This window comes from Hylobates moloch, unplaced genomic scaffold (assembly GCF_009828535.3).
Source record: "Hylobates moloch isolate HMO894 unplaced genomic scaffold, HMol_V3 SCAFFOLD_3, whole genome shotgun sequence".
Taxonomy (NCBI): Eukaryota; Metazoa; Chordata; class Mammalia; order Primates; family Hylobatidae; genus Hylobates; species Hylobates moloch.
In genome coordinates, this window is record NW_026652278.1 from 1,270,693 (window position 1) to 1,297,422 (window position 26,730).

The 26,730-nt window shown below is 56.8% G+C and overlaps 1 protein-coding gene across 4 annotated transcripts in view; it reads left to right on the top strand.

Moving 5' to 3' along the window:
* Positions 1–26,730, top strand: part of STK32C (serine/threonine kinase 32C) — a 118,424-nt gene that overhangs the window by 44,934 nt on the left and 46,760 nt on the right. Inside the window, exon 1 of one of the 4 annotated variants that reach the window (XM_058435885.1) lies at positions 25,054–25,072. The exons of the other annotated variants lie outside the window; for them this stretch is intronic. The gene's annotated coding sequence lies outside the window, so the exon portion shown is untranslated. Of the gene's footprint in view, positions 1–25,053; positions 25,073–26,730 lie in introns of those variants that run through there. 4 annotated transcript variants of the gene reach the window in all.

Here is a 26,730-nt window from a genome sequence, read left to right on the forward strand (position 1 = left end):
CTTTTTTTTTTTTTTTTTTTTGAGACGGACTCTTGCTCTGTCGCCCAGGCTGCAGTGCAATGGTGTGATCTCAGCTCACTGTGAGCTCCACTTCCCGGGTTCATGCCATTCTCCTGCTTCAGCCTCCCGAGTAGCTGAGACTACAGGCACCCGCCACCACGCCTGGCTAATTTTTTGTATTTTTTTAGTAGAGACAGGATTTCACTGTGTTAGCCAGGATGGTCTCCATCTCCTGACCTTGTGATCCGCCCGCCTCGGCCTCCCAAAGTGCTGGGATTACAAGCATGAGCCACCGTGCCCGGCCAGTATTTTCCTTTTAATGTCTGTAGTGATTCCGCCCTTTTAGTCCTCACATCGGTGTTTTGCGTTTTGTTTCTTGTCTATAACGAGGGGAATGATGCAATCTATCGCTATGTCTGTTGGTTAGTCTGTTCCTTCCTTTTATTTTGTCTATTTTTGCTCCATGTATTTGGGTGGTCGTTGGGTGCACAGGGTTGGTGTCTTTCTAGTGATTAAACCTTTTAGGGAATGTTCCTCTGCACATTGGTCAAATGCCCCTTGTCCGAAATGTGCTTTGATGTAGTCACTTAGCTTTATGATCAGTGTTTTCATGATGTATCATTTTCCACCCTTTTCCTTTTTAACCTGTGTCTTTAAATAGGAAGTACATCTTTTACAAATATATAGCGGCATCTTGCTTTTAAAAATACAGTCTGAAAATATCTGCTCTTTAATTGGAATGTTAGCATCATTATTGATATGGTTTTCCTTAAGTCTACAGTGTTGCTAATTTTCTGTGTTTCCACCTGTTAATTGTTTATCATCAGTCTCCCAGGGTGAGCATGTAGACTCCTGAGGGTGGGGATGTTTAGCTCTTTGTGGAGCTCCACAGGCAGGTGTGGGGATGTGTTCTGGGTTCATGCCTGGTCTTTGGGCAGGTGGTTCCCAGGGCTGCGGCTCTATTCATCTGAGGGTAAAGGCCCATGCAGTTGATGCTACTGGGGGCTCTGTGGGTGTCATGGGTGCTCAGAGTCCCTTTGGAGCCTGATGGGGTGAATCTGCTGCCCTCCCAACCTCACCTGCCCCCCCCCCCCCCCCCCCCCCCCCCCCCCACCCTCCCCTGCCCCCCCCCCAACCTCACCTGCCCCTGTTCTCCACCTTGATGCCACCTCCTACTCTGCCCATCTCCTGCGGCGCTTCCTCTGGGGCCCGGCAAGCCGCTGTGGACCCTGCAGACCTCAGGCACAGGTGGATGCGGTGTCTGCTCTTCACCACCATCCTCCTGTGGTCCACGAACCCTTTCAGTTGACCAGCTCTGCTCGTGGTTGGTCAGAGGCTGTGGGATGCGCTTCAAAGCCTCAGCAGCAAGTCCTGGAATTTGGAGAGTCTGTGACAGAGAAGGGCACATTCTGTGGCCAGACACGTTTTGATTCTGTGCCATCTGTGTGCTTCCCTCTGACCATCGGGTGGGGGCTGCGCCCGTCTTCTCCTTTGGGGCCCCTGGACTTTGGATGGGGTGGGGCTGGACTCAGGGAGGCCTCCCGGGCAGTCTGAGGTGGCTCTTCCCAGCAGAGCGTAGGGAGAAGTGGAGCCACAGCCAGCCATGGGGGCGGAGGAGGAGGCAACAGCTGTGTTTCTCAGTCTCAGGCGCAGCGGAGTCGGACGTGTATGGCACCACGTGTTCCCTCCTCTTAGCACTGGGGTCATCTCCATGACAGCCCACGGCCTTTCCCTCCTCCTCTCCTCAGCTCTGCAGATGCTGGACCCTCAGGTGTTCCCCAAAACCGGGCCCAGACCTGCTGCAGCTTGCAGGTCACAAACCACCCCCGTCACTGGCCTTCTGTGCCGAGGGAGATGGGCGGCCTGGAGTGAATCTGCCTTTCTAGAGGCTGGAGCCCTCCCTGCTGCCCATCTGTCTGGGAGCCTGGTCCCCATGACACCCTCCTCCCAGTGAGTGCATCCAGGACCCTGCCTCCGCTGGTCACACGGCAAGGGGGGCGTGGCTGCCGCTGGACCTTCACAGCCTCGTCTGTGTTCTGCCAACGCCTTCACAGCCTGTTTGCTCCGCTCAGATTTCACGGGGCAGGTTGTGCCACTTTTTCTTTTAACTTACCTGTGTTACAGTCATCCCCAAAGCCACTGATCAGCGTGTTGCTCTGTCCTGAGGAACGTCTTGCTGGGGTGTCCTCAGTAGCGCTCACAGAGCTGAGATAGTGGAGAGGACGGGCGCAGTCCCTGGGGCCTGGGGTCTCGGCCGGGGTCTCGGCCGGCCTCCCGGCTGGGTCTTGGCCATCGTGGCCCTGAGGTGCACACGCCTCTCCCTGCTCTGTCTGGTCACTGGATTCTTCTCTGCTGCCCCCAGGTTGGCTGCATGGAGTGGGGTCTGCCTTGGTGGTGGCCCTTTTGTGGGCAGGACCCCTGGGAATGTGGTCGGTGCAGCCTGGGACTGAGAACGCAGCAGGGCCAGCCTCCCCGACCCCAGCCTCAGAGGGGCTGGCACAGGAAATGACAGTGCCCGCCACCCCCTCATGACCAGCAGAGTTGCTGTAGCCTGTGCTGTGTGTTCTCCAGAGAAACCACTTCTTCCCTTCGCTCCAGCAGCTAATAGAATGCAGCAGTCACTTCTGACCAGTTCCCCAGAGGAGTGGCTGCTGGTGGCTAAGACGTTTAACTGGTGGCCCCAGCCTACCCGGACAGCTGGGTGATTGGATGTGCTGTGTCGGCTTCCTTAATGGGAAGCTGACCTCGTCGTCGTTGTTATTATGATTTTGTTGTTATTTCTTGTTTCAAGTGGGGGTTTCAGTGTGTTTTGTATGTCACTTCCCCTGGGGAAGCCATGGCTGTGGGTTAAATAAGTGAACTGCAGAAGGACAGGCGCAGGTACAGGTGGGCACAGGCACAGGTGGGTAGCTGACGCCTGGCACTGCCCTCTTTAGCCACCAGAAAACTGCAGGAAACCACCCAGGAGCTGTCTCAGAGAGGACTTTATTCCAGTTCCAGCAGCCACTCTGGGTGGCCTGGGGAAGCTGGCGTGGCTGGCAGGGCGTGTGGCGGGGATGGGCGCTGTGAGAGCCGGGGTGGGCGGCTGCGAAGCCTCTCGGGCGTGGTGCGAGCTGGTTGGCGCACCTTGGTCCTGCACCGGGCATTTTCAGCACATCCGCTCTTCCCAAGTGTAGCGTGGCTGCTGAGTGTTACACAATTTAGCGCCTCCTCGCCCAGCACCTGTCGCCCCCACCCCCGGAGCGGCTGGGCTGCTGCCTGGCCAGCTGGCGGCTCTGCCTCCAGGCCGGGATCAGGGAGGCACCTCCCTCTGAATGCCAGTGCTCAGCAGGGACGCTGCTCTGAGAGTGGCAGCGGACAGCATGGGGAGAGTGGCCCCTGTAAACAGGCTCCCATCTGAGGAGCTCCCTTCCCCCCAGACCCCACCATCCTGGTTGGGCTGAAATAGCCATCGTCAGAGAAGTTGCCCTGCGGCCTCAGCACCATGTCTCATCTCCTACCCGGGCTTCTCCCAAGGTGGGGCAGGTTTCTGTGGGTCCTGGAACCACAAAGCAGAGAGGCCTGCAGGTGCCGGGAGGGAATCTGCCTTTTCATCTCACGGGGACCTGCACAAACCACCCGACCAGCCCAGGGGGGTCCACAACAGAGCTTTCCAACCAGAGCCCTTTTCTGATAGAAGATTTTAGTGTCAAAGACATTATCTCCTGGGCTGGGCCTCGTGAACATACGCTTTGGGCTATGTGAGAATATTTTTTTCCTTTAAAAAAAGACAGTCATATTAAGCTTGGAAGACACTGGTCCAGGCCCACTAAGACGTGAGCTGGCAAAATGGCTTTCTTTTACCCAGCAGGAGCGGGCCTGGTAAGGTACGTTAGGAATAGCTGGGGCACTGTCTGTTTTAGGTTGTATTTAACAGGCTTTTGTTTTTTAATAAACAGAGAAGCCCGAAGAAGAAAACAGAAAAGAACCCATAATCTCACACCCAGATAACCCCTATTGCAACAAAAATAGTTCAAGTAGAAGGTTCAAACACAGACATAGTCTAGAGAAGCAGAAGATGGGGCCTGAAGGTCACTCTGTCTATGCACCTGTGTGTGTGCGTGCGTGTCCACGAGGATCACGTGTGTGTGTTTAAAGATAGGTCTTGCTCTGTTGTCCAGGATGGAGTGCAGTGGCGTGATCACAGAGTGTGGTTGCATGATCACGGAGTGCAGGGGCGTGGTCACGGAGTGCAGGGGCGTGGTCACGGAGTGCAGGTGGTGTGATCACGGTGTGCAGGGGCATGATCACAGAGTGGAGTGGCGTGATCTGGGAGTGCACTTGTGTGATCATAGAGTGGAGGCCTCAGCGTGATCACGGAATGCAGGGGCGTGATCATGGAATGCAATGGTGTGATCAGGGAGTGGAGTGGCATGATTACAGAGTGCAGGGGCGTGATCACAGAGTTCAGGAGCGTGATCATGGCTCATTGCAGCCTTGACCTCCTGTGCTCTAGCCATCCCCCTGCCTCAGCCTCCCAAAGTGCTGGGATGACAGGTGTGAGCCACTGCACCTGGCCACATGTGTATGTCTTTACACACATGCGTGTACTTGTCACATAGAGTCTCTCATTTACATGAAAAGGAATGTTGTGTGCAGAGTGTTCTGGACTCCTACGAAGGCTTTATGTTGTCCCTTTGGGCTACGTTCTTATCAGCACGCCGCCCCACCTAGTTTGTAATGTCTGCACGAGAGTCCGTGTTACGGCCGTGACATGGTCACGTCACCTCGCCTGCTGTGGACACGGGTAGCCCAGGGCTTTTTGTTCTTACAGTTCTGTCGTGAAAGTCACTGCACATCGGTCTTGATGAATCTTTATGGGCTTGCTGACTGGAACTTCACAGTTGGAATCATTACTGTGTTAAACTGGGTGCAGCTGGACTATTGATCACTGTTGTTCATTGCTTCTAGAAGGGCTGGGACACTTATATGCCCCATCCCCTGCCCCTTGCATGGTAAATGGGCAACTGGCACTGGCTGTATCCAGGACAAAGGGCATCTCCTTGCTATTTTGGCTTGGATTGTTAAATGGGGACTGAGGCAGGGCAGTCTCGGGTCTGACACACTCTTGTACCGTGAGTGGCCGTCGTGGCCTCTGCCCCGTCTCCTGTTGGGTTAGTTTTCTCAATAATCTGTATAAGTTCATTGTAAGAAAAGTAGCCCCTTGTTTGTCTATGTATTGCAAATGCCTTTTCTCAGTTTGTAGTATTTTGATTTTTTTTTTTTTTGAAACGGAGTCTTGCTCTGTCGCCCAGGCTGGAGTGCAGTGGCGTGATCTCGGCTCACTGCAAGCTCTGCCTCCCAGGTTCACACCATTCTCCTGCCTCAGCCTCCTGAGCAGCTGGGACTACAGGCGCCTGCCACCACGCCTGGCTAATTTTTTCTATTTTTAGTAGAGACGGGGTTTCACCGTGTTAGCCAAGATGGTCTTGATCTCCTGACTTCGTGATCCACCCGCCTCGGCCTCTCAAAGTGCTGGGATTACAGGCATGAGCCACCACACCCGGCCAGTATTTTGATTTTTAAAAACTGTGTTTATTGTTATCTATGCAGAAGCTTTGCATTTTTGTAGGGTTCTGTGTATCTTCCTGGTCAGGAGCCCTTTCCTTGTAGCTTCTGCAGTCTTTGTCTTCCTTGGAGAGGCCTCTCTTGCTGCAGGATTACAGATAAATTCACCAGTGAATTTTTGTTTTTAGAACTCACGGAGGCATGGCATGTGCGGGTCATGGTATGTGCGAGTCATGGCATGTGCGGGGCATGGCATGTGCGGGTCATGGGATGTGCGGGGCATGGCATGTGCGGGGCATGGCACGTGTAGGTCTGCTGGGTTTGTAGTTTCTTCTGTCACTGGACATGAGGTGGGGATCTAGTGTCTTGAGGTCTCTTTCCTGACCCCACAGATTGATGGTGGAGCTGCTCTGAGAGCCGAGTCAGAGGGCAGAGTCTGCAGAGAGGGGTGTGAGCAGTGGGGTCCCAGGGGGTCTTCATGGTAAGGGGTCTGTTCCTAAACTGCCCCCTCAAGACCACCCCCACCTCTCCCTGGAGGGAACTGGGAGGAATTCCGAAGCCTTGCTTTGCCCTGCAGCCTTCTGCCATCAACAGGACATTCATGTGATTTTATCGTGATTTGGGAGATGAAGAAAGACCCCCTCCCAGGTGAGCCAGAGCGTAGGCTGGCCCTGCACTGAGACAGCCAATGGAGGAGAGGTCGGGAGGGTGTGTCGGGCCCCGGGTGAGAAGCCAGGTGCCTGCAGCCTGAAGGCAGAGGTTTGGAAAGGAGCGTGTGTGCATGTGTGTGTGTGCACTTGTGTGTGCAAGGGACTCAGAAGAGACACCCTGCTCCCCACAATGCTTTGCCCCGACCAGCTTGGGTCAAGGTCAAATAAAGTCCCTTGCAGGCCTGGGATGTTGCCTGCAGCTGTCCTAAAGGCAGTTGCGAAGCAAGGCTCTGGACTCCTCCCCGATTCCCTCCAGGGCCACGGGCAGGCAGGTGATTGGCCACTGAGCTGTCAGCGAGCTCCGGCTGCCATCCAGCAAGGCGGTGGGCACAGAACTGCAGCCGGGGGCCAGACTGGCTCTCTGGGCTCCTGAGAAGGAAACTGGTCAGTGGATAGGAAGGGCAGCGTGCCGTGTTTCTGGATGTTCAGGGCCCTGGTGTGGTCCCAGCCTCCTCAGCCTGGCCACCTCGCTGCACAGGAATGGTGGGCTGGAGCCCAGTTTTGTGGCCGTCTCTGTGCTGCGACTCGGGAAGTCCAGGTGCTGGTGTCCTCCCTGGCTCTCTTTCCAGCGGCTTTCGTGGAGGGCCCTGACTCCCCTCGGCCCATCATCAGATGGTTTTTATGGTTCTGGCCAAGACACGCAGCCCAGAAACCACAAACTTGGGCATCCACGGGAAGGCAGACTGCTGGCCCTGCTCAGCTCTTCTGACTCTTATTTTTGGAGACATAAAAGAGAACAGAGTCTTACACTCTGTCTAGAAATAATGCCTTTCCTTACTTCGGTTCAGTTGGTCAAAAATAGGCACATCCCTTTCCCAGGGTGGTAATCCAATCCCTTGAGCTGGACGGAGGAATGGAGGAGGGGAGGCTGGGCTGGGGAGGGACGGGCACAGAGGCTGTTCAGTGAGCCCAGATGGGGCGCAGCCACGGCCTCGAGCCCTGGGGAGCCGTAGCCCGCATCTGACCTGGACTCTTGGGGATCGTGGGCCACACTGGGGTAATGGAGCAAACCTTGGGAGAAGACACATTGTGCTTTTTTTTTTTTTGAGGCAGGGTCTTGCTCTGTCACCAGGCTGGACTGCAGTGGTGCAATCATAGCTCACTGAAGCTTTGAATTCCTGGGCTCAAGCAATCCTCCCGCCCCAATCTCCTGAGTAGCTGGGACTATAGGTGTGTACCATCATGTCCAGCTAATGAAAAACTTTTTTTTTTTTTTCTTTTCAGAGATGGGGGTCTTGCTATGTTATCCAGGCTGGTCTCACACTCCTGGCCACAAGCAGTCCTCCTGGTTTGGCCTCCCAAAGTGCTGGGATGACAGATATGAGCCGCCGTGCCTCGCCCCTCTTGTGCTCTGAGTGTATCGGGTGGATGCAGATGCTCTGAGTGCCTGTGGCGATGTCCTTCTTGGCATTCACAGGTGCACAGGACCACATTTAGACACCGTGTAGCTGGCACAGGTGCTGACCCTGACCCGGTTCCGTGCCAGGAGGTCTGTGGGATGGCTGGTGTCTGTAGGATCATGCGCCTGATGCCAGCCGATCCCAGAGTTGGCGTGGTGGCATCTCATCACTCTGCTGAAAGCTCGCCTTTCTGCCTCTTCCCTTGAAAATGGTTTTTCTGCTGCGGTCATGCTGTTTTCTGTGTTTCGCCGTGGGTCCACCATCTGATTTGTGTGGACTGGAAAATTGCTGACCAAAAAAACTGGTCCAAAAGCTGGACCCCAGAATTACCTCCAGGCTCATCTCATGATGAGGGAAGCCTCGCATTGTGGGCCTGGTGTCACCGGGCGGCAGCCTGGTGGTGCAGTGGCTTGGGGGCCTCCCATCCTCACGGGCCTTCACTGTGACTGCTCCACATGCCAGGGTGGAAGGCAGCCACCACTTGCGGGATGAGGGGCTGAGGTTTCCTAGGCAGAAGGGGTTTTCCTGTACAGTCTCCTGCCCGACACAGGCCCGGCGTCTGCTTCTCAGAGAGGCCAGGAGGTGGGGAGAGAGAGGGGCAGGAAGAACATGGAGCCGCTGAGGAGGTTTCGGTTGAAGGCTGTGGTTTCTCTGATGGAAAGGGACGTTTGAAGGGATTTCCCGGGAAGGCAGACCCTGGAGCCCGGGAGGAGGTGGTGCGGGAAGCCTGTGGGCCCAGGTCCTCATCCCTGCGGTGTGATGCGTCAGTGACTGTGGGTGGCTCTGCACTGTGCTGGCCCCTTGCCCCGTGGCCTGGCTGTGCTGTGACTCTGCATTGCGGTGACACGTCGGTGGAGTGGGCCAGAAGTAAGAGTGGGCGCTGAGACTCCGAGGTGATTCTGGAGCAAAATCCTAGGACGTCCTGGGCTCTCCTGTTGCTTGGATTCCAGGAAAGGGACCTGATTCTCATCCTACGTCCATGGCATGACATCTAGATGTTTCCAAGGCCAGGATGGCTGCCTCCAAGGGCAGGTGGGGCAGATTCATCTCAGACCCCTGGACCCTCCCTCGACCTCTTGCACCTGCCATCCTTGCTACTGTTGCCAACTCACCATCTTCCCTGGGGGTCCCAGCAGCCACCCCCACCAGCAGCCCTATGGGGCTGTGTGTGATAGCCACGGGGCCTGGTGGGGCAGCACTGCCCAGAGACATGGTGGGCACGGGTACGGGGATGCCGGGCCTCCCGTGGCTGCTGTCAGGGCTGAGGCCAGATGGGCTTATGGGCCGGATGGCAGCACCAGGGACAGCACCCGCCGCCTGGGCCCCCTGGGTGCTTCCAGGAGGAAGCTGGTTCCTCGGCCCTGGGGGACACCGTGAACCACACACCGGGCCTGCTGTGCCATGGTGCTGGGCCCTCAGAAGCTGGGGCTGGCACAGGGTTCTCGGTCCCTGTCCCAGCTGTCACCTTCCATGTTGTCCCCTCTCTGGCGCTGGGGTGACCTCCAGGGAGTGGAAGAACAGGGTGGATTTAAGGCTGTCACTGAAGGAGTCCTGGGAGTGACTCAGCCTTGCCACGTCCCTGGGGGAGGAGGCGCCTGCTGGCTGCCTGTGCGGCGGAGCGACAGGTGACTTGGGGGTGGAGGTGGCCACCTGCCGAGGAGGCTTTCGACTCGGGGACATCTCGGGGCCCTCCCAGGCCTGGTTCCTGTGGATTTTGAGGTTTGCACTCAGCCAGGTTTATTCTGCAGACAGGCCCACGCCTGAGGGACCAGTGCAGCCTGAGGATCCGGCATCCGTGGCTCCTGGTGGGGTGAGGGCAGGGGAGGGCTCTGCGGCCAGGCCCTGTTAGATTTCCAAGCCTCAGGTAAATGTCAGCTGGCGGTGCCACCTCCACAGCCCCGTACAAGGTTTTGTCCCTGCACATTTCCTGCAAAACAACCGTGAACAGTTGTCAGTCTTCATATATTGACCTCCCATCAAACACATACGAAAATTTCTCTGTAAAGAAATGTCCAAAATAAAACCATGCACTTAACCATGAGATAGGATTTAAAACAGCAGCCTTTCCTTAGCAATGGTGTGTTAAGATTTAAAACAGCTACCTTTCCTTAGCAATGGTGTGTTGCTTCTGTTGACCCACATTTGGTGTGGGATGGGCATTTGATTCAGATACCACATTACCCTTGTGTGAGTCCCAAATCCGGGCTCAGCTGTTGGCTGCTCCCCAGCCCTAGGACAGCAGGAGCCACCCTCTCCGCTGAGTCCCAGTGTGGCCACACCCAGCGTGTATGGTGCTTGCTGTCTGGCCCCTCCTGAGCAGTGGCCCCGCAGGCATCTGCAGACTGATGCATTCTCCTCGTAGATTGCGTTTCCAGCCCCATCCCCTGCACCTCGCGAATGTTTAAGTCGATGTGCGCCTCCCACATCTTGCGGATCTTATGGAAAAAGAGAACAGAGCCCAGGGTCGCACCAGGAATCAGCCGGGAAGTCAGAAGCGCAGTTGGCAGCCCAGGCCCGGTCCGTATGGGGCTGGGGTCAGCACACGCGTAGTGGGCTCTTATGATCTTTCACTTAGATCTACTCTCATTCACTCACTCACCATTCACTCACTGTGCGTACATTCACTCATTCACTCATCTCATTTGCTCACCTACTCATTCACTCGCTCACCATGCATTCATTCACTTACCGTGTGTTCATTCACTCACCATTCACTCACCGTGCATTCATTCACTCACCATTCACTCACTATGTGTTCATTCACTCATCTACTCATTCATTCACTCATTCATTCACTCAACAGGGCTTTGTTGAGAACAGAGATGTGGAGGAGGTACTGCAGTGATATCTCCCTGAGCCCCACAAACACCTGCAGTTGCCCCACCCTGGAGCTGCAGGGACTTAGAGCCCGTTCACAGGACCTTTAGGGCTGAGCAGCTTCCTTTCTTGACTGGGGGGCTGCCCTCTTGGTGGGGTCTCTTAGTGAGCATAGAAAGCTCTATCAGATGCCCTATCAGCCTATTCAAAGCAGTGGAAAGGCCGAGTGGATTGGAACTGATTTGTGTGAAGCTAAGTAAATGTATAGGATGTTAACAAACAAATACTGTTGACGGGGGCAGCAAGGAAAAAAATGATGTGGGCAACTGCAGTCTTCATTGGGATGAAATCTAAATAGGGATGTGGTGAGCCCAGGGTGCAAACCGTGCGGCTCTGGGGAGGAGGGCTCCGGGCAGAGGGAGCTGTTGGTGCGCAGGCCGCGTGGTGGGCACGCTGGGCTGCTTCAGAGAGTGCAGCAGAGTCAGCCACAGGGAGGCTGGAGGAGCCGAGGCCAGAGGGGTCTGGGGCTGGGTCCTGGACGGCTTGCTGGCAGCCGGAAGGACACGGGTTATTACTTGAGAGAAATGGGAGTGTGGAGCCTTTGAGCAGAGCGGGGCTTGACATGTTTGTTTCAAAAGGACGACGCCTGCAGCTTTGTTGAGAATAGATTCTGGGGCGAGCGTGGAGGCGGGGAGACCAGGCTGTTGCAGGAATCCAGGCGCGAGTGGACGGTGGCCAGAAGCAGAGGAGGGGCAAGATGCGGTCGGAGTCTGGAAACGCTTGAAGGAGGAGCCTGCAGGAATTCCCGACAGACGGGCTGGGGTGTGAGACAGAGCGGAGTCGAGCCCGTGCCAAGGCTTCAGGCCGAGCAGCCGGATGAGCTGTTGGTACCTGGGGCTATGGCAGTGTGAGCTGGGAGCTGGCTTTAGGGCACATGAGATTTGGGTTTTAGGTTTCAGACGTTGTATTCGTTTGCTTGGGTTGTTCGTGGGTGGCGTAAACAACAGCCGTCTGCACTCTCACGGATCCGGAGGCTGGAAGTCCGAGACCACGCGCCGGCAGGGTTGGCTCCCTCTGAGGCCCGGCTCCCTGGCTCGTGGGCAGCGTCCTCACGTGGCCATTCCTCCGTGGGTGTCTCCGTCCTGATGTTTTCTGTGAGGACACGGCCCAGTGGGATTGGGCCCACCCACGTGACCTCGCTTCACCTTAACCAACTCTTCGAAGATCTCATCTCCACACACAGCCACGCTCGGAGGCACGAGGGATCAGGGCCTCAGCTTAGGACTTTGGGGGCACAGCACAGCCCATGACACACCTACCCCGCTGGAGCTTGCATGCACACCTGGTCTGTCCTTTCCCCATTTCAGCTGAGCTGGAGAGAAGCTGGACATGCATTCAGGTTAGGGGCCTTGCCCCGCCAACACACACACAAACGTGAGGAGGTCCAGGCATCCAGGCACTGAGCGGTGGTGCTCAGTCACTAAGGCAGCCCCAGTGCTGCCTGGGAAGGGGCATGGCCGTGGCTCTGAAAGCTACATGGCAGCTCAGTGGCTCCGAGCACAGTGTGCCCAGGGGGCCTCAGGAGTCTGTGGAAAACTCAGACTCCAGATCCCCACCCAGACGCGGAAATTTTGTTCTGTAGGTGTGGGGTGTTGGGGAGGGCACAAGTCTGGGGTCAGGAACGGGTGCTCCCAGGTCACTCCGATGTGTGCTTTGGCCACCTTAGGGAAACACACCATGGGTCTTCAGTGGTGGGGGCTGGATCCGTGGTTGCAGGTCTTACCAGCTCTCCCAGCCGGACAAGACCGTGTCATGCTGACGCCACGGCCACCTTCTTCCCACCCTGAGCACTGTGTGCGGGGTCAGATTTGGCCACAATTGACGGGACGTCTTTCTGTGTGAGGCCAGGTGTGGGGCCAGCCTCCGGTGCCCAGTGAGGCAGGGTGTGGGTGCAGCACGGGCCCACACTGTTGGGACAAGGAGCCGGGGGCTCTGGGAACGTGGCTTCTGTTCTGACCCTCCTGCTATTCTTGCAGCTCTGTGCCTGGGTCTCTTGCCAGGTGTGCTGGATTTTTCCTGAGTGCCAGCGGCCTGGGAACCGTTGCTGTAGGGCTGCCTGCTTCACAGATGGGGTGTGTGGGCTGCTGCCATGTGGGGGCCGACGCTGGCTGGAAGTGCCTGAGCCCAGGGACACTCTTCTGGATGCCAGAGTCCCCAGCCATGGGTCGGGGGCTGCCGGCTGCTGAATGGAGGACCCCAGTTAGGACACTCCTCACCCCCGTATTTCCATCTGATAATGGAGCCCTGTCAGCTGCATCTTTGAGTCACTTTGGGGGTGCCACCCTCCCTGCACCCCATCTGACTGTAGTTCAGAACCCCCTTGGTCTCGCCCCTGGCTCCTCCCTCAGGACAGATCACCCCCTCTGATTGGTGGGAGGTGAGGCCCTACCCCATTGCCCTACCCTTATTGGCTGTTGCTCTGGGGGCGGGGCTGCATCCTTCTGGTCCTGCTTCTGCCCTGGGCCACAGGTGGGTCCTCACGAGGTGTGTTGATGGACACCTCCAGGATGGGAAGGAGCCCTGGGCTGCTCCACAGCCTCATCCTGGCCAGGATGGAGCTCTGAGTCCGGGACGATGCACAGGGCTCGCTGTGGTCCTCTTTGGGCTGCCCGTGGGTTCTCTGCTGGTTACAGACGCAGAGGGAGGGAGGGGTGTCTGGTTGGTACCCCCAGGCCATTATGCAAGGCAGCACTAGCCAATACGGCCATGGGTTCATATCTGGCAGGCTGGGGAGCAGGCGTGGGATTCCAAGGGAAGAGGCCATCCTGGGTCCTGGGGTTGCCGTAACTCACGGCCACACCCTGCGGTTCCCACAGCGCACATTCACTCTCGGTTCCAGAGGCTGGCAGGGCCACCTGCCCTCCAGAGGTGCCGTGGAGGGTTTGCTCTCTCCAATTCCAGCTTCCAGAGGCCGCTCCCCTGCAGCCATGGCTCATGACCCCTGCATCTGCAAGGCCAGCGGCGTGGTCCCGTGCTTCACTTGTGGCGTCACCTTCCCTGGTAGCAGTGTCTCCCTGCAAGGACGGCTGTGAGCAGTTAGGGCCCACCTGGATAATTTGGGAGTCCCCCCCTCTCAAGATTGTTCACTCAGTCACATCTGCCAAATCCTTTTTGCCACATAAGGTGAATCACAGGTCCAGGGACTGGGGCCTGGACATCCCTGGAGCCATTGTTTATCCGCCCACAGGCTGTGTGGAGTGGGCTTTCCAGGCCTCCTCCTCACGTGGGTGCTGCCCTTGGTCCCCTGCTGCCCTCAGTCCCCCCGCCACAGGTTGAGGGGACGCTGTCCCAAAGCCCACAGCAGTACCAGGCATCAGCTTGTAAACTCTGCAAGGTTCTCAAGAGACCATGAAAGCAGTCAGGGGAGGGCCCAGGGCGTCAGGCGTGGAGGACGGGGGGCCCTGGCTCAGGCATCCGGGGCCCACGTGGCTGAGAGGTCACCGTTGGGTGGGTGTCAGCTGTTATGGCCGTGGCAGGCTAGGGACTCTCACTGAACGCCTCCTCCCAACACCAACCTCTCGGGCTTGGGAGGACTGCCCCCGCTCTGCCGCTGGAGTCATCGCTGCCACAGGCACTGGGGGGAGGCCAGGGCTGAAGGGGACCCCAGGGCCCACCTCCACCTTATGCAAGGTGAGGCAAGGGTCTGGAATGCTCCCAGGTGGATGTGGTTGGGGGACAGCCTGGTGTCTGGCTGGTAAGCTCAGGTTTGGGAAATAAGACCATCCACTAGCTGTTAGCCCCGAGCAGCCTTCCTGCCCTTGGGGAAAATCAACCCATCAGCAGCCAGCCCAGAGGCGCTGGCTCTTAGCAGAGCAGTGATGGTGATAAATGGCTGTGAGGCTGCAGCTTGCTGCCACACACTTTCCCCAGGTCCTCCCGCAGCTGCCAGCAGGGCTGGGAGGCAGACCTGAGCTCAGGGGAAGACCCGGTGTGGCCAGTGGAATCCAGGCTGCATCTCAGTCCTGCAGCTCAGCGGCAGATTTTCCAGGCTCCAGGCACCATGTGTCGGTCAGATGAGGCCAGGCACATAATCAGCTCACTTGAAGAGACCCTGTGCGCACCACTGTGTGCACACACATGCACAGAGACAGACACGTGCACAGAGCTGCACCCACAGGCACATGCATGCACACACACACATGCGATGTGACACATGCACACACGATGCAACATGTGAACCCACAGACACGTGCATGTACACACACAGGCACAGCTGCACCTGCATACACATGCATACACACCAACACACACACACACAATGTGACGCATGCACACAGGCACAGAGCTGCACCTGCATACACATTCACGCACACCGACACACACACACGATGTGACACATGCATGCACACAGACAGGCATAGAGCTGAACCTGCATACACATGCATGCACATGCACTGACACACATGCACAGAACTGTAGCCCCAGAAACATACATGCACATGCATACAGACACACATGCACATTCACATGTGCAGAGCTACACCCACAGGCACATGCACACATAGGTGTGATCTGAGGTATATTCCAGGCCTCCAGAATACAAGTGAATGCTGGGCTGTGCAGACTTCTCCCATTTTGGCCAGGTTTCAAGGGACCCCAGAAGGAGACCTGCACCCCACACTGGGCATGCTGCTTCTAAAGGGACTGCTACTGCAGCTGGCTCACTGCCCAGACTGCGCCCAGGGCCCACGTGTCACAGGCCAGAGAAACCATGTGGGGAGCAGGGCCTGGGAAGCCTGAGGACAGGCTGGAAGGGGCTGCTCCGGCTGCTGGCCCAGCTTTGGGTCTCCCCACTGCAGCGGGGTGGGTGGGGGCTGCCCACTCTGTGATGGCTGAGCTCCCAGTGCTCACAGTGGTTGGTGGGGTTGGAGCTGCAGTTCCTCTGCGGCCTCATCCTCACAGCCCTCCCCACCCCCAGTGTCCATTGTCACTCCATGCCTCAAGGCTGGCTGAGAAGTCTTGTTGTTCTGACCTCGGGCTGCCCCCAAGTCCTGCTTGTGTGATGCTCTCCTTGGAGTCCCCCCGCCTCACTGGTGGAGCCCGCTCCCCTGAGAGCATTTCTGATCCACTCCTTCCACCCCATGGAGCCAGCCTCCCTTGCCCAGCGCCTCCCACCCACGTCCGCGTCCCTTCCTCCCCTCCACCCCTGGCTCGTTCCTCCCCCAGGGCCATGTTCGCGTCCCTTCGTCCCCTCCAGCCCTGGCTCGTTCTTCCCCCAGGGCTCGGGGTTGTCCTGGAGACAGATTGAGGGCTCCTTGGTGTGGGCAGGCCATGTAACCTGAGTGAGCCTCAGTTTCCTGCTGCCAGAGGTAAACATCCATTTCCTGAAATTCAGATAAGGTGCCTAAAACACTTCTACTACAGAATGTCCCTGATCTAGACCATCTATTTATTTGTATAAATAGACTGAGGTGTAATTACAGTCAAGGGCACAGATGTGAGTATGCAGATTGATGTTTTGACAGATGGGCACACTTGTGTAACCAAGACCCCCATGGAGACAGAGGACATTGCCCTCCTTCTGGAAAGTTCCCTGGGCTCTGTTCCAAGCATCCCCTTCCTACCCCCAGAGACAAACCGGTGCTTCTCACTGTGGATCTGTCCAGCCTGTTCTTGAACTCACACAAACGGAATCGCACGACGCACTCTTGTAAACCTGGCTTCTTTCCCTCAATGTAACGCCTTTGAGATTCATCCACGTGGCTATGGATCAGGAGTTTGTTCCTTTAAAAAAGTCCCCTAGTGGTATTCCATCATATGGATATAACATAATTTCTTTATTCATTATCCTCTTGATGGACGTTTGGGTTATTTCCAGTATTTGGCTGTTGTGAGTAAGGCAGCAAAGCACATCCCTGGGTAGACGTCTGTTTCATTCCTTTTGTGTAAATGTCTAGGAATAGAATTGCCGGGTGGCACAGCAAGTGTATGTTTAACTAAGATGCTGTCTGAATTTCCCAAGCGGCCGTGCACGGCACCCCCTCACCCTCAGCGTGTGGGTCAAGGTGCCCCGCGTCCTTGCCAGACCTCGCTGCTGTCGCTCTCCCTGGCTGTTCGGCGGGGGGGGGAAGGAGGGGGCCCGCATTGGGTTTTCCTTGTGTTTCCGTGGCGACTAAGGACAGCCTCTCTCTTGTGCTCATTGGCCTTCGGGAGCTCCTCCTCTGTGAAGCATCTGCCCGGGCCTCTTGCCCATCTTTAATGCGCTACTTGCCATTTATTACTGCCTTGTGTGTGCCCCGGCTGCCTGCGGCTGAATCCTGACCCAGAGGCTTCAGCAGGAAGGAAAGACATTGTCACGAGCCGTGAAAGTGAGAGGCCCCCCAGGGCTGTGCGGGGCTGCTGGGCCTGCCCTCCGTCTCTCTGCACCGTGTCCTCTCCTCACACCCAGGCAGGGCCCCAGAGTGTAGTGAGGACCCCACAGGCTCCTCCAGGCTGTGTGTTGCCCCTGCAACCCTGGTGCTCGCTTCTCCCCTAGTTCCAGAAGCCCAGGACTGGCTCTTCCTGGACACCCTCGCTGTGATGGGCCAGGCCCGGACTGAGTGTGGCAGGGAGGAGCCAGGGCTGTCATCGGAGGAGAAGAGCCAGTGCCCAGCAGAGTGTCCCGGGTGGCTGCAGAGCCCACGTCACCGCCCTTGAGGCCCTCCCAGAGCCACCTCACCGCCCTTGCAGCTCACCGAGCCACCTCACCGCCCTTGCGGCTCCCCCAGAGCCACCTCACCACCCTTGAGGCCCTCCCAGAGCCACCTCACCGCCCTTGCAGCTCACCGAGCCACCTCACCGCCCTTGCGGCTCCCCCAGAGCCACCTCACCACCCTTGAGGCCCTCCCACAGCCACCTCACCACCCTTGCAGCTCCCCCAGAGCCACCTCACCGCCCTTGAGGCCCTCCCACAGCCACCTCACCACCCTTGCGGCTCCCCCAGAGCCACCTCACCCGCCCTTGAGGGCCCTCCACAGCTACCTCTCACCGCCCTTGCGCGGCTCCCCCCGAGCCACCTCCGCCCTTGCAGCTCACCGAGGCCACCTCGCCGCCCCCTTGCAGCTCACCGGAGCCACCTCACGCCGCCCCTAGAGGCCCTCCCACAGCCACCTCACCGCCCTTGCGGCTCCCCCAGAGCCACCTCACCGCCCTTGCAGCTCACCGAGCCACCTCGCCGCCCTTGCAGCTCACCGAGCCACCTCGCCGCCCTTGAGGCCCTCCCACAGCCACCTCACCGCCCTTGCGGCCATGTCTGCTGCTCGCACCTTCTACTGTTCTGATGTTGCAGCAGGTCAGGAAGATATGTGGTTGCCCCAAATCCTCTGAAATCAGGCTAAGTATAAATAAAATACGGGTGTGATGGATGAGGCTTGAACTTTTATGAATTTAACATAGTTTAACGTCTTTCCTAAAGTGAAAGTCAGAATGAAGCGCCCTATTTATTCACATGATTTTTTACATCTTCCATCGAGAAAAACTGCCATGAACGACTGTCCCGCCCCCACCTCCCACCGAGGAAACTCGTGTTGAAAAAGAAGACTGTGCTGTCTGCTGGGTCCCACCTCGCTGGCTTTGGGGCGACAGTAAGGCGCTGTGGGGGTGTGCCCCATAGGAGCCCCACTAGGTGCTGGTCCTGGGAGTCCTCTTCCCTCCCTGCATCCATGGCCCCCATCAGCTCAAGCCCCTCAGGATGGCACCTGGCCCCTCAGCTCCCTGGTGGGAGAGGGTCCTGGAGGGGTCCTGGCCCGGGTCCCTCCTCCCCCTGAGGCCGTTCTTCCATCAACCCCTCGCTTGGTCCAGCAGGATGTGCCAACAGTGCTGGGGTGCAGCACAAAGCTCTGTCCCTTTCTCCCTCAAGGCCCCCGGCTCCCTGTGCATCCTGCCCACCTAAGGCCTACTCCCAGCTCGAGGGGTCCCTGTGGCTCAGTTCTGCCCTGACCACCTTCCCCACCATGTGATGCCATCCACATGGGGCCACCTGATGACCAAGCATCCCTCCAGGGGGCTGCAGCCTACAGCCCCCTGATTGTGGGCCACTTAAATAATTATTTTGTTAATTGAAGTGAAATTCATAGCACACAAAATTAACCACTTTAGAGTGAAGAGTTCCGTGGTGTTTACTGCGTCGACAGTGTTGAGAACATGCACTTCACACCACCTCTATCTAACTGCAGGCGTCTCGCCAGCCCTGAGGGAGACTCCATGCCTGCTGATTACACCGTCCCTCGCCACCGCCTGCCCCAGCTCCTGGGAGCCACCACACTGCCTTCTGTCCCTGGGTCGTGGCACTGGGTATTTCACAGGGATGGAGTCACATGACGCGTGAACTCTTGTCTCTGGCTGCCTTCACCTGGTGCTGTGTTTCTGTCAGGGTCCTTCCAGCTTCGACCACGTGTCACTGCGTCATGCTTTTTCTTTTTTATAATCTCAACTTTTTTTTTTTTTTTTTTTGAGATGGAGTCTCGTTCTGTCATCCAGGCTGGAGTGCAGTGGCACAGTCTCGGCTCACAGCAGCCTCTGCCTCCCAGGTTCAAGCAGTTCTCCTGCCTCAGCCTGCTGAGTAGCTGGGACTACAGGCATCCACCACCACGCCTAGCTATTTTTTTTGTATTTTTTGGAGAGATGGAGTTTACCATGTTGGCTGGGTAGGTCTCGAACTCCTGACCTCAGGAGATCCACCTGCCTCGGCCTCCCAAGGTGCTGGGATTACATAATCTCAACTTTTATTTTAGATTCGAGGGTGCAAGTTCGTTGCCTGGGTATATTGTGTGATGCTGAGGTTTGGGGTTCGATTGATCCTGTCACCCAGGCACTGAGCATAATACCCAGTGGCTGGTTTTTCAACCCTCGACTCCTCTGTCTCTCCCCTGCCTCACTGTCCCAGTGTCCATTGTTCCCGTCTTTATGTCCACGTGTGCCCAGTGGTTAGCTCCCACCTACACGTGAGGACATGTGGCATTGAGTTTTCCGTTCCTGCATTAATTCGCTTAGGACTGTGGCCTCCAGCTGTATCCATGTTGCCACAGAAGCCATAATCTTGCTTTTCTTTGTGATTGTGTATAGGTACCGTGTTTTCTTTATCCAGTCCACCGTGGATGGGCACCTGGGTTGATTCATGTCATTGCTGTGGTGATTAGCACCACGATGAACACACGAATACGCGTGTCTTTTTGGTAGAATGATTTGTTTTCTTTTGGATATGTACCCATAATGGGATTGCTGGGTCAAATGGTAGTTCTGTATTTTTTGAGAAATCTTCAAACTGCTTTCCACAGTGGCTGAACTAATTTAGATTCCCACTAATAGTGTATAATCGTTCGTTCTCTTCTCTCTGCAGTCTTGCCAGCATCTGTTGTTTTGTGACTTTTTAATAACAGTCGTCCTGACTGGTGTGAGTTGGAACAGTCGTCCTGACTGGTGTGAGATGGTGTCTCATTGTGGCTTTGACTTGCATTTCTCTGACAATTAGTGAGGTGGAGCATGTTTTTCATATGCTTGTTGGCCATTTGGATGTCTGCTGTTGAAAAGTGTCTGTTCATGTATTTTACCTGTTTTTTTTTTTTTTTTTTGAGATGGAGTCTCGCTCTGTCACCAGGCTGGAGTGCAGTGTCGTGATCTCCTGACCTCGTGATCCACACACCTCAGCCTCCCAAAGTGCTGGGATTACAGGCGTGAGCCACCATTCCCAGCTGTATTTTACCCATTTTTTAATGGGTTTATTTGTTTGTTGCTGGCTCAGTTGTTTAAGTTCCTTATGGATTCTCGGTATTAGAACTTCGTCAGATGCGTAGTTTGTGAATATTTTCTCCCTGTTTGTAGGTTTTCCGTTTATTCTGTTGATAGTTTCCCTTGCCGTGCAGAAGCTCTTTAGCTTAATTAGGTTCCACTTGTCACATTTCGTTTTTATGGAAATTGCTTTTGAGGACTTAGTCATAAATTCTTTCCAAGGCTGATGTCAAGAAGGGTGTTTCCTAGCTTTTCTCCTAGAACTTTTATAGTTTGAGGTCTTACATTTAAGTCTTTACTCTCTCTTGAGTTAATTTTTGTATATGGTGAAAAGCAGAAGTCCAGCTTCATTCTTCTGCGTGCGGCTCGCCAGCTCTCCCAGCACCATTTATTGAATAGGGAGTCCTTGCCCCATTGCTTGATTTTGTCAGCTTTGTCGAAGATCAGATGGTTGTAGATGTGCAGCCTTAATTTTGGGTTTTCTGTTCTGTTCCGTTGGTCTATGTGTCTGTTTTTGTACCAGTGCCATGCTGTTTTGGTTACTTTGGCCTGTAGTCTAGTTTGAGTCCAGTAATGTGAATCCCCCAGCTTTGTTCTTTTTTCTTAGGATTGCTTTGGCTATTTGAGCTCATTTTTGGTTGCATGTGAATTTTAGCATAGTTTTTCCTATTTCTGTGAAAAACGACTTTGTAGTTTGATAGGAAGAGCATTGAATCAGTAGATTACTTGGGGCAGTATGGCCATTTTAACAACATTGATTCTGCCAATCTGTTAGCATGGGATGCGTTTCCACTTGTTTGTGTCATCTCTGACTTCTTTTTTATTTTATTTTTTTGAGACAGACTGTCTCTCCGTTGCCCAGGCTGGAGTGCAGTGGTGCAGTCTTGGCTCACTGCAACCTGTGCCTGCCGGGCTCAAGCAATTCTCGTGCCTCTGCCTCCTGAGTAGCTGGGGATTACAGGTGTGCACCACCATGCCTGACTAATTTTCTGTATTTTAATAGAGACAGGGTTTTACCATGTTGTCCAGGCTGGTCTCAAACTCCTGACCTCGGGTGATCCACCTGCCTTGGCCTCCCAAAGTGCTGGGATTACAGGTGTGAGCCACCGTGCCCGGCCCCTGATTTCTTTCTGCAGTATTTTGTAGTTCCTCTTGTACAGCTCTTTCATCTCCTTGGTTAGGTGTATTCCTGGGTATTGTATTTTATTTTTTGGCTGTTGTAAATGGGATTGTATTCTTGATTTGGTTCTCAGGTTGAATGTTATTGGTGTATAAAAATGCTGCGGATTGTTGTATGTTGGTTTTGTATCCTGAAACTTTACTGAGGTCGTTTGTCAGTTCCAGGCTCCTTGTGGGGGAGTCTTTGGGGTTTTCTAGGCATAGAATCCTGTCGTCTGCAAGGAGAGGTGATTTGGCCTCCTCTTTTCCTGTTTGGATTCCTTCGTTTCTTTCTCCTGCCCGACTATGCTGGCTGGGGCCTCTGCCCTGTGCCTCCAAGTGGCCGATGCACATTCCCCAGGGTGGCTGTGCCACATCAGGTTTACCTGCTCGTGCCCCGATGGTGCTGGGGTTGCCTGCAGCTTGTGGCTGCCTCGTGAGTCATGTTCCATGTGGCCCGCCTCTCACGAGGAGCCCCCACTGCGGTCCCAAGGTCTCTCCGCTGGCTTCCGCAGGCCGTCTGCCCACGGTTGGGGTCTGTGTCCCTGTGAGCCTGGCCCTGCGTGGGGGCCACACGTATTTCCTCGAGGGAGGCAGACTTGTTAGTGACTTTTCCATGCGTGTTTGATTTCTTGTCCGCTCTGGTGGACCCTGTCGCCACAGAGTTGGGACACTGCCATAAGTCCCCACTTTGTGCTCTCCTCGGCAGCCGGGATTTTGTGGCTGCAGTTCCTTTCAGGGTGTTGAAAACTTTGGTGATGTGTAGATCCCTGCCTGAGCGATACTTGTTCCATCCTAATTGTGTTTGCACTTTATGAAGAGGCTGCCATGCTTGCGGGTCTCCTGGGACTTGCTTGCAGGAGTTCAGAGCATGCCTGCAGCGCCTGGTGGCTCTTGTTGTCCGGGTCCACACAAGGATCCCGAGCTGGCTCAGCGTGCGGGGGCCGGGGCTGCTTTCTCCCTGTGCCTCTGCCCACTGGTAATTGAGGGTGTGGCTCTGGGTTGGGGGCTGTCTGTCCTTCCACTGGAAGACCTGGTGTGGACGACAGGGTTGAGGAGCCTGGGAAGCTCCCTCTGAAGACCCACTCCTTCCTATGTCGTCTGGAGCCTGCCATGCAGAGATGTCCACATTCCAACCCCACCCATCCGGAAGCCAGACTAGGGGTGTGTGACTCTGCGGATTGTTGTATGTTGGTTCTGAATCCTGAAACTTTACTGAGGTCGTTTGTCAGTTCCAGGTGCCTCATTCCTTCCCAGGGAGATTCTTCAGCCACCGGGCAACTCCACGGCCTCCCCATGGGAAGCAGTGATCGTCTCCAAGGCTAAGCTCATAGTCCCCGAGTCCTCCCCGTGGGAATCAGTGATCGTCTCCAAGGCTTAAGCTTGTAGTCCCTGAGGCCTGTGGGAGGTGGGGACGCCAGTCTGACAGCTTCTCCCAGCCCCAGGGGCCGGACTGAGCGGGGGTAGAGCTCTGTGGGCCAGGGGCCTGCTGGGGGCCCGCATGAGCGTCCTGACGAGGTTCTGGGAGGGAGGGTCTGGCAGCGCTGACCTCACGGCCTGTCCGCTGTGCTCCTGCTGGGCCTTGGCACGTCCAGGGGCCCCCAGGTGCCACTGTGGTGTTGGCCGCGGGCTTTAACTGGGCCCTGTCTCGCCCCTCTCCCTGCCCCTCCAGTTGGTGATGGGCACGTGGTGAAGCAGTGCCTACCTGGCTGCTGGTGGCACCCATGAGCGCTGCATGGGGCACAGCCTCGATCATGGGGCCCTGCGTGCAGAGCAGTGGGGTGTGCCTCGTGGGTATCTGCTGGCCCCTGCTTGCAGGTGGTCCGAGGAAGCAGAGCGGTCCCCTTGAATGACACGGTCCGAAGGTGAGGGTCTGAGAAGCAGCCCCCTGCAACACCCAGGACCTGACAACAGTGCCCAGCATCCCGAGACAGGGGTCTGTGTGTCCGGTGGGAGGGTGTGTAGGGGGGCATGGGGGGTGTTGGGGTTTGGGGTGGAGCCTGTTCCCTGGCACACAGGAGCTGGTGGAGACAGAGGGGCCGCGGGGACGGATTTCGCGCTGGCTCCGGCTTGGCCTCCTGCCCCTTCCATGCAGTTGGCTCTCAGTGGTGCCACGTCCTTGTCTCCAAGCCGGACACCTGCGAGGATCCCGGGCTGGACTCTGGGGTGGGCTTTGGTGCATTCCCCAGTGGCTGAGCAGGGCCAGGGGCCAGGCGGAGGCTGAGGCCATTGCTGTCCCTGACAGCATGGCTGGGAGGACGTGTTGATGTCTCCTCAACATGAACAGTTATTTCTGGGGACAGCTTTGATTTCGGCGTCCCTGAGCCAGGTGACCCTCTCTCAACATCACCAGGGTTTAGCTTGGATTTTTTTTTTCCTGAACCAGACTTTACACAGGGTGCATTTGTGGCATGTGTGCACGGGGCCTCCGTGATGCGTGCGCTCTGCCCTTAGTCTGGAGCCCATGTAGAACACTCACCCATAACAGGAAACCATGGCAACCCCTGCCCCGCGAAGCCTGCTGGGCTTATTCAGGCCAGTTGAAAACACACAGCTCCTTCATTCAGGCAACCTGCCCTGCGAGGGCACGTCCCGGAAAGTCTGTAGCGAGTGTCACAGGGAAACTGCAGGGGCTGCTCCGGAATGCCGGGCGTGGGTTCCTGAGACAGTAGTTATTAGTCCGTTCTCCCATTGCTAGAACTACCCGAGACTGGGTAGCGATTGAGGAAGAAAGGTTTAGCGGACTCACTTCTGCAGGCTGTACAGAAAGCTTGGCTGGGAGGCCTCAGGAAACTTACAGTCATGGTGGAGGGCCAAGGGGAGGCCAGCATGTTCTCGTGGCTGGAGCAGGAAGAAGAGAGTGAAGGGGAAGTGACACACACCTTTAAACGCCCAGATCTCATGAGAACTCACTATCACGAGAACAGCGAGGGGGAAATCTGCCCCCATGATCCAGTCACCTCCCACCAGGACCCTCCCCTAACACTGGGGATGACAATTCAGCATGAGATTTGGGTGGGGACACAGAGCCAAACCATATCAGGGAGTTACATCTCACCCTGGATGGAAGGAGGGTCCTGCAGGGCCCATTTTCCCACCTGCCCCAGGCTTAGAGGCTAGGATGAGGAAGGTGCCCATGAGGGTGAGAATGGTTGGCTATGGTTGGTTCATGCCCCCAGCTATGCCCCCAGTACCCGGTGCAGGGCCTCCCAAGCGACAGCCCGTCCATGCCCCCAGCTGTGCCCCCAGTACCCAGTGCGGGAGCCTCCTAAGCCACAGCCCTGTCCATGCCCCCAGCTGTGCCCCCAGTACCTGGTGCAGTGGCCTCCCAAGCCACAGGCCATCGGTGCCCCCAGCTGTATCCCCAGTACCCAGTGCAACAGCCTCCCAAGCTGTAGCCCTATTCATGTGTTGTCGAGTGAATGCTTTTAGTTAGAGATGATATTTTCCTACCATTTGCCATTAGCATTTCTAGGATAAAATTCCTTCCTGATGAACTGGTCATCCTTAACCCCCATCTGCCCACAGGCGGAGACCTTCATGCTGTGGAGGAGCCATGCCCTCGAGGCCCTCGCAGCCCCTCCTCCCCACTGTGGTGTTTGGGGATCGTCATCCGGCCCTGAGGTGTGTGACCGTGTGGCCCAGGCCCGCTCAGGAGGGGCAGCGGGAATACGTGTGAGTCCAGAAGCAGCTCCTTTCCAGGGCCTGCCGGCCCTCACAGCGTCAGCGTGGACAGCGGTCGGTACCCAGGGTGTTAGGTGCCCGGAGGACCGGCTGTGAGCCCCCCACCCTGTTCCTGCTTGGTGGGCTGGGAGGAATTCCAGAGGAAGGGCCGCGCACTGGCCCAGCCACCCAGGAGAGTGCGCTGGACCCGTCCTGAAGATGACACGGGCTCCGCCTGTCCTTCGCCAAGAGCCCTGGAAGGGCCCCGTGGGGGGTGATGGGGGGCAGCCAGGGCCATGCTTTCCATTTTAGGAAAAGGAGGCTGTGAGGAACTCCTCGAGTGCTGTTGACGGTTTGGGGAAAGGTGCTTTCCACTCTACCAAGTGCTAATGTGTGTGAAAATCAGACTGGAGCTCACGCCACCTTGAAGCAAAGCTCCCGCGGTGCCCGGCAGACACCAGCCCAGCCTTGGCAGCTGGGCCCTATCGCCCGTCCACTGCAGATCCAGGAGAGGCAGCTGCCCCCCTCTCTAGGTCAGGTCAGGGCCGATGTCCTGGGGCTGGGACACTTGCTGTTGCTCCTGGGGAGGTCCTGGGGGGCCACTCAGCCGGCATTCATCAGCACATGTGTGTGATGGGGTGACAAGGAGAGGGACAGTGAGGGCGCTTGGGACATGGAGCCCTTCGTCCTGACCGATTTCCCGGGGCAGGTGGAGTCCGTGCACTGAGGGGAGCCTCGCTGGCCTTTGTATCCCATGCCAGGGCCTGTGGCTTTCAGGGTCCTGCTGGGCTGTGGCCTCCCTTGGGCCTCAGGCAGGCTGCACAGTGGAGGCTCGAGAGCCCTGAGTCCCACCTGCAGGTGTAGAGGAGCCCCCAGCCCAGGGCAGCTGATGGGTCCCCTGGGGGGTGTTTGGTTCTGGGGCCCCCTCCTAGTGTCTGCAGAGGGGCCTGGTGGAGGGTGGGGGTTGGGGGGAGGATTGGGGGGGTGTCAGGCCTGGGATTGCCCTCAGTGGCTCACAGTGGGCGCCCCTGGGGACAGAGGCAGAGAGAGGGCAGGGCAGGGGGCTGGCAGGAGGGGGTGGGCACTAGATGGGGTGGGCAGGGGTGATGCGGCTTTCTGTGCCAGAACAGGCAGCATCCTGCCACCCCCTCCACAGCTCCGCCCCGCCCATCTCTTTGGCTGGGGGATGTGATGCTCCCTTCCTGCTCTGAGTCACTCCTCCTCCAGCTCCGCCCCACTCCCTGGGAGCTCTCAGGCACCCTGAATGACCACAGCCTGCTGGCCTAGGGGCCTGTGGCTGCCAGGAGCCACCTGTTCCTAGGAGCCCCTCCGTCTCCTCTGTGGGAGGCAGTGGCACAGGTGTGGGAGGGCTGTGCAGGATCCCAGGGGCTGCAGATGGGAGGATAGAAGGACGGATGGGTGGACAGGGCTTTTTCCAGCCTTGGCCCAGCCACACACCTCCCCATCTCGTGCTGGCCTCTGAACACACTGACCTCTGGAGTGTTTCAGGGGATGTCCTGTATCCACAGGCCTCATCCCCCTGAGGACCCAGCCTCATGGGCAGCCCCCAGCTGGCCCCACAGCGACCCCTGATTGTGGCCCTTGGTGCAGCCGCACCCCAGGACACAGGGCCCTGCCCATGCATCTGCTCCCAGCCAAGGCTCCTTGCT